General features: G+C 36.1%; 1 pseudogene; it reads right to left on the bottom strand.

Annotated features, from left to right (window-relative positions):
• Positions 1 to 7,026: 7,026 nt before the first annotated feature.
• On the bottom strand, positions 7,027 to 9,047 carry LOC149154105 (phenylalanine aminomutase (L-beta-phenylalanine forming) pseudogene; annotated as a pseudogene).
• Between the last annotated feature and the right edge of the window lie 2,555 nt (positions 9,048 to 11,602).

The following is an 11,602-nucleotide window of genomic DNA, read 5'->3' on the forward strand; positions in this document are numbered from 1 at the left end:
ACCGGGATCCATCATTAGGACTTCTTGAATGCTTGAGAGTAGAAGAGCTTAATTGAGGGATTAAATAGTAATGAGGAGATCTGCAACTCTTCTTGCTATCTTCACTCTAAATTTTTCGAGTAAAATGATTTCACTCCATGTATCCCCTCTGTATAGGGAAATGATTCTGGATTTAAGACATCTGTGGTTTATATCTTTTGACTTAGTTATCGGAGAATCCACAGTAAAAACCATTTTCCGTCAACATTTCAAATCCCAACCGAGATCCATCATCAAGACTTCTTGAATGCTTTAAATAGTAATGAGGAGATCTTCATCTCTTCTTGCTATCTTCACTCTAAATTTTTTGAGTAAAATGATTTCACTCCATGTATACCCTCCGTATAGGGAAATGATTTTGGATTTAAGACATCTGTGGTTTATATCTTTTGACTTAATTACCATAGAATCCACAATAAAACCATTTTTCGTCAACGTTTCAAATCCCAACCGGGATCCATCATCAAGACTTCTTGAATGCTTTAAATAGTAATGAGGAGATCTGAAGCTCTTCTTGCTATCTTCACTCTAAATTTTTCGAGTAAAATGATTTCACTCCATGTATCCCCTCCGTATAGGGAAATGATTTTGGATTTAAGACATCTATGGTTTATATCTTTTGACTTAGTTACCGGAGAATCCACAGTAAAAACCATCTTCCGTCAACGTTTCAAATCCCAACCGGGATCCATCATCAGGACTTCTTGAATGCTTTAAATAGTAATGAGGAGATTTGCAGCTCTTCTTGCTATCTTCACTCTAAATTTTTCTAGTAAAATGATTTCACTCCATGTATCCCCTCCGTATAGGGAAATGATTTTGGATTTAAGACATCTGTGGTTTATATCTTTTGACTTAGTTACCGGAGAATCCACAGTAAAAACCATTTTCCGTCAACGTTTCAAATCCCAACCGGGATCCATCATCAGGACTTCTTGAATGCTTTAAATAGTAATGAGGAGATCTGCAGCTCTTCTTGCTATCTTCACTCTAAATTTTTCGAGTAAAATGATTTCACTCCATGTATCCTCTCTGTATAGGGAAATGATTCTGGATTTAAGACATCTGTGGTTTATATCTTTTGACTTAGTTACCAGAGAATTCACAGTAAAAACCATTTTCCATCAACGTTTCAAATCCCAACCAGGATCCATCATCAGGACTTCTTGAATGCTTTAAATAGTAATGAGGAGATATGTAGCTCTTCTTGCTATCTTCACTCTAAATTTTTCGAGTAAAATGATTTCACTCCATGTATCCCCTCCGTATAGGGAAATGATTCTGGATTTAAGACATCTGTGGTTTATAGATTTTGACTTAGTTACCGGAGAATCTACAGCAAAAACCATTTTCCATCAACGTTTCAAATCCCAACTGGGATCCATCATCAGGACTTCTTGAATGCTTTAAATAGTAATGAGGAGATCTGCAACTCTTCTTGCTATCTTCACTCTCAATTTTCCGAGTAAAATGATTTCACTCCATGTATCCCCTCCGTATAGGGAAATGATTATGGATTTAAGACATCTGTGGTTTATATCTTTTGACTTAATTACTGGAGAATCCACAGTAAAAACCATTTTCCATCAACGTTTCAAATCCCAACCAATCCATCATTAGGACTTCTTCAATGCTTTAAATAGTAATGAGGAGATCTCCTCATTACTATTTAATCCCTCAATTAAGCTCTTCTACTATCAAGCATTCAAGAAGTCCTGATGATGGATCCTGGTTGGGATTTGAAATGTTGATAGAAAATGGCTTTTACTGTGGATTCTCTGGTAACTGAGTCAAAATATATAAACCACAGATGTCTTAAATCCAGAATCATTTCCCTATACGGGGGGATACATGGAATGAAATCATTTTATTCGAAAAATTTAGAGTGAAGATAGGAAGAAGAGCTGCAGATCTCCTCATTACTATTTAATCCCTCAACTAAGCTCTTCTACTATCAAGCATTCAAAAAGTCTTGATGATGGATCCCGATTGTAATTTGAAATGTTGATGGAAAATGATTTTTACTAGAGATTCTCCTGTAACTAATTCAAAATATCAATATTATATTATTATTCATCATTATACATACATACATATAATTACATTAATGTTTTTAAAATGGTTTTAGATATATATATTTTCTGGCCTATTCACCCAACATAACAAGTTTCAATATATCTTATTTATTATTTTTATTTTTAATACTAGCAATCTACAAAATTTATTATTATTTTTATTTTTTTATACCAGCAATCGACATGATTTATTAGTTCATAAAATTCAATGATATCCAAGAATATTTCTCTTGGAATATTTTTAACCATTAAAATAAAATATTAAATTAAATTAATTAATTTAAAAACATTTTTCTTTAACTTTTAAGATCATCATCCATATATACCATGTTATAAAGAATTGTATTATATTATATATACAATAAGTTATATTATATATGTACATTTCATCCTAAGATAATTTTTATAAAATTATATTACGTTTAAAATCATTCGGCACCAAATTTTATTCATCAATGCAAGGAATAACACATACTTATGGCATAGGTGTGTGGATTTTGGAATTGGACATGTGCGTAGATTTTGGAATTGGACTTGAGTTTCAATCTTTAACTTTAAATGCATGGGTAAAAATGACAAAATGCATATATCCACCTCATATGGAATATATCTTATACTCAACGTACTTCCTCACTCATGTCAATAAGCATCACAATTGTTACACTGACAAAATGGTAACTTTAAATAATATTAGATTAGCAATTTTATGAAATGAAAAAAAATCAATAAATATTACTAATATTCATATTTTCTCATTTACCCTGGCATATTTTGTAATTTATATTTTTTCCCAATATACATAAACCAAATAATAAGTATTATTAAAATATCACATATAAAAAAAAATTATAGTTATATAACATTTATCACTATTTAATATCATATTTATAATTTATTTATTTAATAACTTTATTTAATTAATGCAAAATAAATTATATTATATTAAAAATAATAATAATATTAATGATAAAAAGACTTCATATATCAATGTGGATTGATTTAACATTTAATTTATATAAATACTCTAACCAATTATCAAATTATATTAGTCAAAGTCCAAATTATCTTTCTTTTTTTGTTTTTTTCAGAAAGAAAATCTCAAAAAAACACAAGTTCATTACTTATTTATAAGGTAGTCCACTTTAATGAACTATTACTAAACGGAGATGTCTTTAGTGTGACTTTTTGGACTTTCCGGTGTCAGAATCCAATGGAAATTTTTGAGGTGAAACCATGATTTGTGTTATTTAAACTGGTTTTTTGACTGTATATATGGATTCAACACCCTCAAAAACCCCTAGGGCACTTAGATTGTGTAGGGGTTACCCATCAAATTTGTGATTTCAATAAATTCTTGCCGGATTTTAGAGAAATTAAATTGGAAAAACCCAACAGAAAAACTTCTAAAAAAATTGCACTAAAGACAACTCAATACTAAAATGGATTTCAAACCGTAGAGCTCCATTTGGTCAATTTCAATGTTTTTTCATATACTTGGATTCAAGTTTGTTTGCATCCATTTCTCTTGGGAGAACGAGGGATTTGGAAGTTCACATCTAACACTAAGGATGAAGGAAATGCTTGCAAATTTACTTCGAGTGGCTTTAAATTTAATATGAAATGACTTTAATTTCTCTTATATGAGATATATTTTTCTACATTATTTGGGAGTGTACTCGAATAGCAAGATTTTGATTTTTAATTTAATTTCGTATAAATAATTGTAAATTAGACATTTGATGATATTGGATGTTTTAATTTTTAAAGGAAGTTGAGAGGCATTTTCAATTTGGTATGAGAGATGCTCTAATAAAGTATTAGAGAAATGTCACAATGAAATGTTAAATAAAAAATAATAAAAATAAAATAAAACGCTGGTTAAATTAAAAAATTTAAAAAATAATAAAAGTAAAAAGTAATAAAATAACAAGCTGATTCAATTCGAATTCAATTTGTTATATTGCATTTTTTTTGTCAGTCAAAATTATTCTATTAAGTTGTCAAAAGATTACATAGAGTTTGGTAATTTAGTTGCATTCTTCCAACCGCACTTCAATCAGATTTGTTGGCCAGAAGAACAACACAAAAATTAGATTCAAAATGCCAAAACTTTCATAATACATAAAACTAGAAAGCCCAACATGACCAAAATACCCCTAAGATATACATATGTCCTTCTATCATTAGTGCACTGGTGGATGGCCTAGATCATTTCTAGGAGGATTTGGATGCTCAAGATCTCCGTGAACATGGAACTCGACATGACCCAGGTGTCCCTACAACTGCTCCATGTGCTCTACAAGCCTACGATGGCCTCTATGAAGTGGCACCTTCTTGTCCAATATACTCCATTGATTACGCTAAGGACCGTTCATGAAATTGAAGGTTTCATTACGATCCTTGTGTCTGTCCTGACCCAACTACTCCAAGATCATAGTGACATGTCTCAATTGTGTTGCCAATGTGTCAAGGGAGGCGGGGAGAATAACATGGCAGAGTCAGTGCTCTGTGTTATTTGCCACCACCTCATCTAAGTCGACGTCCTGAACATCCCCTTCTTCCACTGCTTCCTTTTCTATTCTGTGCTCTACTCCTTGACCGCGCATACTAACTCCTCATTGTGCACGACCCCTTTGTCTCATCATTTTCACTTTAACACCAGTCCGATATACCCAACACTCTCCATCCGAAACTGCACCCTAAGGCCTAGTTTCCTCTAATCCCTAGCCTCTTACTGTCTCAAAACTAAATGTTAGGAACCTCTTTGTTAAAGCGGACAACCGAATCCTTTCAAACCCAACCCCACTAAACCCCGCTAATTGGATCCTATGCCTATGGTTAACAATGCAAACTCTAGGATAGCCCTTGTAAGCCTTAAATGGGCCAAGACAAAGTGAGACTCCATGTCTACCTGGCCAAATTAGGGTTAAGCATCTGCCATAGATAATGCTTGGGATGAGAGGTTCAACTAAAAGGAAATTAAGTCCATGACACTAGAATTTGTTATATTATATTTTTATTAGTAAAATTATAAACATTTTTTTTTTTTGGAAAAAATTCCTAATACACATATCACATTAATTTTAATATCTATATCTATATCTATATATTTTAAATAACAATGAATCATATTCCTAACTATGATATTTCAAATTCTATCTATCTATATATATATATATATATATATATATATATATCTATATATATATATATATATATATATATATATATATATATATATATATATATATATATATATATATATATATATATATATATCGAGGATCTTCATCTGTTGTATTCAGAGGCAACCCTAATCTACCTTTTTAATGGCTTCTGCCTCACATGATCAATCTCTACCAATGGAAGCTTTATCTAAAGGTCTTGATTTTGGGGCAATGTTGGAATATTTTTAAACCATTGGCTTCCAGATTTTGACCATTTCACAATTGTCATTACCAAGATGGCAATATGGGTTAGACTTCCTAAACTACTAGCTCACTTGTGGCACTATGCAACCTTTCAAGGCATTGTAGACTCTATGGGTTTTTACCTTACTACTGATGCCTCTTGTGGGTAGCTTGGTGTATACATATGTGGAAAAATTTGTGTTGATATCGATATTGGTAAAGGGATGCCAAAAAAAACCAATTTAAAAATCAGTGATTTTCATTGGACCCAGGATCTGGATTATTGGAATATCGCTTTTCATTGTCACTTCTGTCATCAAATAGGCCATTTAAAAAACTCTTTCTTGGTGTTTAATTCTCAACATAAGTTGAACATCTGCAATTCCAGATCTAAATTTGGAATCTCTGCAAACCTCTTCCTATGGAAGGCAAGGCCTCCTCTACATTAGAAAAGGATGATGAAGAAGTTGATGATGAAATCCATCTGGAGGACAAGTTCGAAGACTCGATGTCTCAAACATCTCTTGAGGCTCCTGGTGTGAACCATGCTCCTTCGGCAAGCACACATATATTGAATAATAATGCTTCTTTAGGTATATTGAAACGAGCTCATGAGTCGACTTCTTTAGACTTTGATAAGGATTCTCCTTCTGTGCGCAATGATAATTTGTAGATCACTTTGATCAAACCACCTTCAGAAGGTTGGGTCAAGGTTTCAAAAAAGAAAGGAAAGGAATGTCACCTCAAGGATCAACCCCAATTTGGGTTATTCTCCTCTCTAGTTGTTTCTTTTGTCCCTTTACGTCTATTTTTTTTATTCTCAGTAACATTCATTTTTGCATTCATACTTTTAGTATAGGGCATATTGCGCCAAAAAAAGAGTCATCATGGAAAATGATGCAAATTTATTTTTGTTTGATCAATAGAATTTTTCAGTTTACAACAAAATACAAAATATCTATAAAATATATATAATAATTATAAAATAAAATCCATTTCAGCATATAAATTAAAATAACGATGATTTATATTAGAAATTTTGACATTTCAAAATTTTACGTTTAAATTTAATTAATAAACATATTAAAACTTCATATTTACAGTAAGTTCATTTTCTCATATATATATAATTATAATAATAATTATAAAATAATTATAAAATAAGATCTATTTCAGCATATAAATTAAAATAATGATGATTTAAATTAGTAAGGTTGACATTTCAAAATTTTATATTTAAATTTAATTACGCCGTAAGGCGTTCCCTCTGAGACGAACTCCCCTCCATGCCACCGTGTCTCAACGTGGGCCGTTAAATGGATTGTTAGACGATTAAATCATCTCCAGCCATTAGATCATCTGTGAAAAACGTTCTGGTCAGTGAAGAGTCGCTCGCCCTGAGGTCTGAAGCGACACAGGTTAGTTTTGCATATCCTGCGTCAAGTGTACAAGTTTCCTGTTTCTCAGGTTCACATTTTTAAAGAGTTGTGGACGGAATTCATTCATACTTTTGGTGTTTTATAGCTCGCTGTTGAAAGCTCCGACTGCCTTTTACAGTTGAAATTGCGGCAATGATTGATCGTTCGACTGGCAGAAACCTCGGCATGCGCGAGGCACTGAGACAATATTTCGTGCGATGCAGTGATTCGACCATCAACAATTGCATCAAATACCTTCTGGGTGCCCTCTTGGGGCGTGTGGTCTGTCCTCGGAATCATCATTATCGCGTTGAGTTCCTCCCGGATAAATGCATACAGAGGAAAGAATTTAGAGCCATGGATTAACGTTCTGCAACAGGGGCCTTCCAGCATGTGACTGTTGGTGCGCTCCTCGGATGAAAGCACGATTGCTGTTATCTCCTCTTCAAGGCGCTGCTTGAGGTGGGATTCGAACTCTGTTATCTGCTCTACAATTTTAATATCGTGGAATGTAACAATGGTGTCAAGAATTGTTTGTTTGAGGGCAGAGACAAGTGGGAGGGAAGGGTTGCAGGGGGATTCTAAATGTGTACACTGGAATACCCCTGGCAACGCTAATAAGCTGTTCTTTAATGGATTCCGGGAGATGGCATTCGTCTGAAACACTTGAGATGATTCCTAACACAATATTTAGAAGAATTTGTTCCAGTTGTCGGAGATCTATTGCCTGGCAGAGAGCGTATAAGTGCGATGCCAGCATAAGTTTTAAGATATCCAGAGCTTCTTCAGTCTTCCTGGCAGATATGAGGACCAGAGAATTGATGTCCTGGTTGTGCTGCTCGATGCTGTGAACGTGGGTAGTGACTGGGTTAGCCAGGAATTGAAGCTCCGAACTGTAAGCAGCCATGGCTATGTCGATTCCCTTGAAGCCATAGTCCAAGCTCAAGTCGGGACCCAGGGAAAGGTTTCCCGGGAGCCCATTGCTGTAGAATTCGATCATGAGCTCTGTGAACTGTGCAAAGATGAGTTTCCCTAGTCCAGCCAGAGCTACACGAACATAATCCATGTAGAATCCCACTGCGCTGCCCTGGAAATTGGCACTATGGAGGGCCTTGCCGTTGACAGGGTCGATGATGGGATTGTCATTGGCAGAGTTGATCTCTGTCTCAATTGTGGCCGTGGCTTCTCTTATGGTCTGCACCAGAGGGGCCAGCCACTGGGGACTCGAACGCAGAGCATAGCGGTCCTGTCTGGGCTTTTTCAGAGAATTGATGCTGTAATACTCTCTTGAAAGCTCCTGGAAGGGGCTGTCTCTGAGAAGCCATTCAAGAAGTGCCGCAGACTCTCTCTGGCCGGGGTGCGGCTTCATCTCGTGGATCAGCGAATGCGCGAATTCTTCCCGCCCGAAGATGACTTCGCAGAACATTCCACAGAGCATTTCCACGAGCAGGCACTTCTTGTTCTTCACCATGAGCCCCAATTCGAGCCCTGACTTGGGGATTCCCAATTAGCAGACCTGCTATGTAGGCCAAGGGAATTAGGTCACCTGAAGCGATTACAGAGCCTCGCAAGGGGAATTTGGGCGTGATATGAGAATTGATAAGTTGCTGTAGCGCTTCCATGATCGCCCATCGAATCCCAGAGCAGCCATAGATGAAGCTACTCATTCTTAGAAACATGGTGCATCGAGTGGTGATGGGGGAGAGCTCCCCCGGTGATGAAGAAGGGCTGGTGAATACTCCAGCTAGCAGACATCGAATTAGGGCTTCTTGCAACTCGCTCAGTTGGTTGGTCCTCATGCTTGAACAGGCGCCGAATCCAGTGGTCACGCCATAGATATCAGCTCCTCCTTTCGCTTTCTCTTGCACCCACAACGAACACCTCTCAGCCCGTTCTCTGCAATTCCTGGCATGATTATCTAGTGTCACTTTCACTTGGGGCCTCCGGCCCAGGGCTGTGACATGGGCAACGCTGATGCGGGAGCCATCGACATTGATGCAGTTGGTTTCATTGAACGTCTTGATAAGAAGGATGATGTCCTCCACGTGCCAAGAACGAGAACGGGCAGTTATACAACTGTTACTATTTAATTGGAAGTACTCCATTGCAGACTAGCTCAAAGATTACAGACTGACGCAAAATTCAGAATCCTGAAAGCATACCATGGAATTCTCACAGACAGCACCATGGCTTTATAACCATCATGGTGCTGTTAATTGCACCAAGATACACAAAATTCAAATTGTATCCCATGGATTAGGGAACCCAGCCATGGTTGGAAAATCGAATTAATTTTATTATTCAAAATATTATTATTATTTTTAATATTTTTATTATTCAAAATATTATTATTATTTTTAATATTAGTATTACGTTTTCATTTTCGACTTATATCAACTATATTTACATTTATTAATATAATCATTTTAATAAATCAATATAAATTTATTTAAATTTAGAGTTACTCAGTTTTTTAAATCTACATTTTTTATTATGCAAATTTTTATTGAATGTGAAACTTGAAGAAATGTTTCTATCTCTAGGTATTTGATTTCTCTTAACAAATAGTAAATTAAAAATTAAAATGAATTTATGTTGGTTGATAATAATATTTACGCCGTAAGGCGTTCCCTCTGAGAAAGACATCCCTAAAATGTGACGTGTGCAATCCTGAGCCATTGATTCTGTGTGTTAGATGATTGGGGTGTTTTCTGCCGTTCGTTTAATCTGTTTTTTTCATAGAAAAATGGTTTTTTTCCCATGGTAATGGGCCATGAAAGGCCAGGCCTGGCCTGCTGGCGATGAGACTCTTCTGCTGGCCATGAGACTCTTCGCAGAGACTGCCTGCTGGCGATGAGACTCTTCGCAGAGACTGCCTGCTGGCGATGAGACTCTTCGCAGAGACTGCCTGCTGGCGATGAGACTTTCTGCTGGCCATGAGACTATTCGCAGAGACTCTTCATGTCTTTCTTCCCTGCATGCGTAGCCTTGTGCTGTTATATCTTTGCAGAGACTCGTTTGCTTCACACATGGGATTTCTGCCCAGGAATACTTCAAGGCTGCCCACCTTGCATTTTCAAGTACTTTCCCAGAAATCACTGTAAGTCAATTACTCTTTGTACCTATATTGTTAATGCTGTGGCTGCGTTATGTTTTGTATTTGAAGGGTTTGTGGAAAATCTGATGCATTGTTTTTTCTTATTCCCACCTGCCTCGCGAATCGCACGCTCCTTCGGCCTATCCATGTCCATAGCAACCCTGTGCGCATGGAAAGAAATGACATGACTTGAGTTTGACAGAAACTTGGCCCGCTGTTCGAATCTTTCAAATCACGTTGTCGATTTTTCACGCTGTAAAGCTCGTGGGCTATTTGTGTATTTTCCTGCGCTGTGCTTGTCAATAGAAAACATCTCTGTGTTTTTTGCTAGCCGTGACACTTTGATCTGCTTTCAACAATACCCACAGAGAGTGCATACACCATCGCTTATGCTAAAGACAAATGGATTGAAATGAAATACAAAACAAGGAAGCTTGATCGCCCTTCTCATAGCTTCATGGCAGATGAGAAGCTGATTGTTAATCAGACTCTGATAGAATCTTAGACAAGTAATGTCTAGCTTTACCACTATGACCGTTGTGAGTATTTAACCCCTATTTTAGGACTTTTATTAATAAGGTCAATATAATTCTTGGCTACAGTTTATATGCAGTTTTGCTTAGACAATTAGACAATTATTATTGACTAATTTTAGGCTTTTCTAAGCCATATGAGGTCAGAAGAGATCGCCTATTTCACTTCAAATGCCTAACTACGCATAGTAAATTTGCACAAAATCTGGGACCTGTACAAAGTTAAAACATACCTAGGGCTGATATTGGCACCTGGGAAACCGTGTCTGAAACCCTATGACAGACTATAAAACACTAACCCTTTACAAATCTGGTTCCTCTACAATGGCTAGGCTAGGGTTGCATTACAATTGAGAAACCCATACTTTTTGAGCTTTTGATTTTGATTTTGTGCTGCAAAGATCAGGGCTCAAAAATAACTTTGTGAATATTAGGCACCGGCGTTCTGAGCATGCCTTGTGAGGTTTGCAATGGCCACCCACTGTGGTTCATAATTACGAGGTTTTGTTGGACTTGGCTCAAGTCTAGCTGGACCTGAACCTTTGGACCAGCTCAACCGGTATGGACCAAATTCTTTCCTAAAAGTAACGCAAGAAAGGAAAAAACCTTAAAAAGGTCAAGAAAGAACTTTAGAGCCTTCTAGGGTCGTCACTTCATGGCATGAACTTTGAAGCAGGTTTAACCTTACAGATGTTTAAATTTTCATTTTAAGTGTGGGCTCTAAGCTATGGATAACGTAATTTTGTTGTTGATACTTATCCATGTATCCTTTTTGAATTACCATTTTGTTTTTTTTTTTTTTTAGAAAGAAAAAGCTTCATGATTTATATTAAGAGCATATAAAAGTCCAGATACAAGCGAAGGCATAAGGCCTTTGATGCATAATATGCAGAGACCTGTTACTGTCATGGAATCAGCACCGCAAGAATCTCTGAGATAGAACAAAATATTGAGTGCATGGCACTACAGAATCTTCAGAAGGAAGGAACCATCAAGATCAAGATAATAAGAGTCTGAATTTAAACAAAAA

This window comes from Pinus tabuliformis, chromosome 9, assembly GCF_031772625.1.
Source record: "Pinus tabuliformis cultivar Carrire ecotype Pingquan chromosome 9, CPIR1, whole genome shotgun sequence".
Lineage (NCBI taxonomy): Eukaryota > Viridiplantae > Streptophyta > Pinopsida > Pinales > Pinaceae > Pinus > Pinus tabuliformis.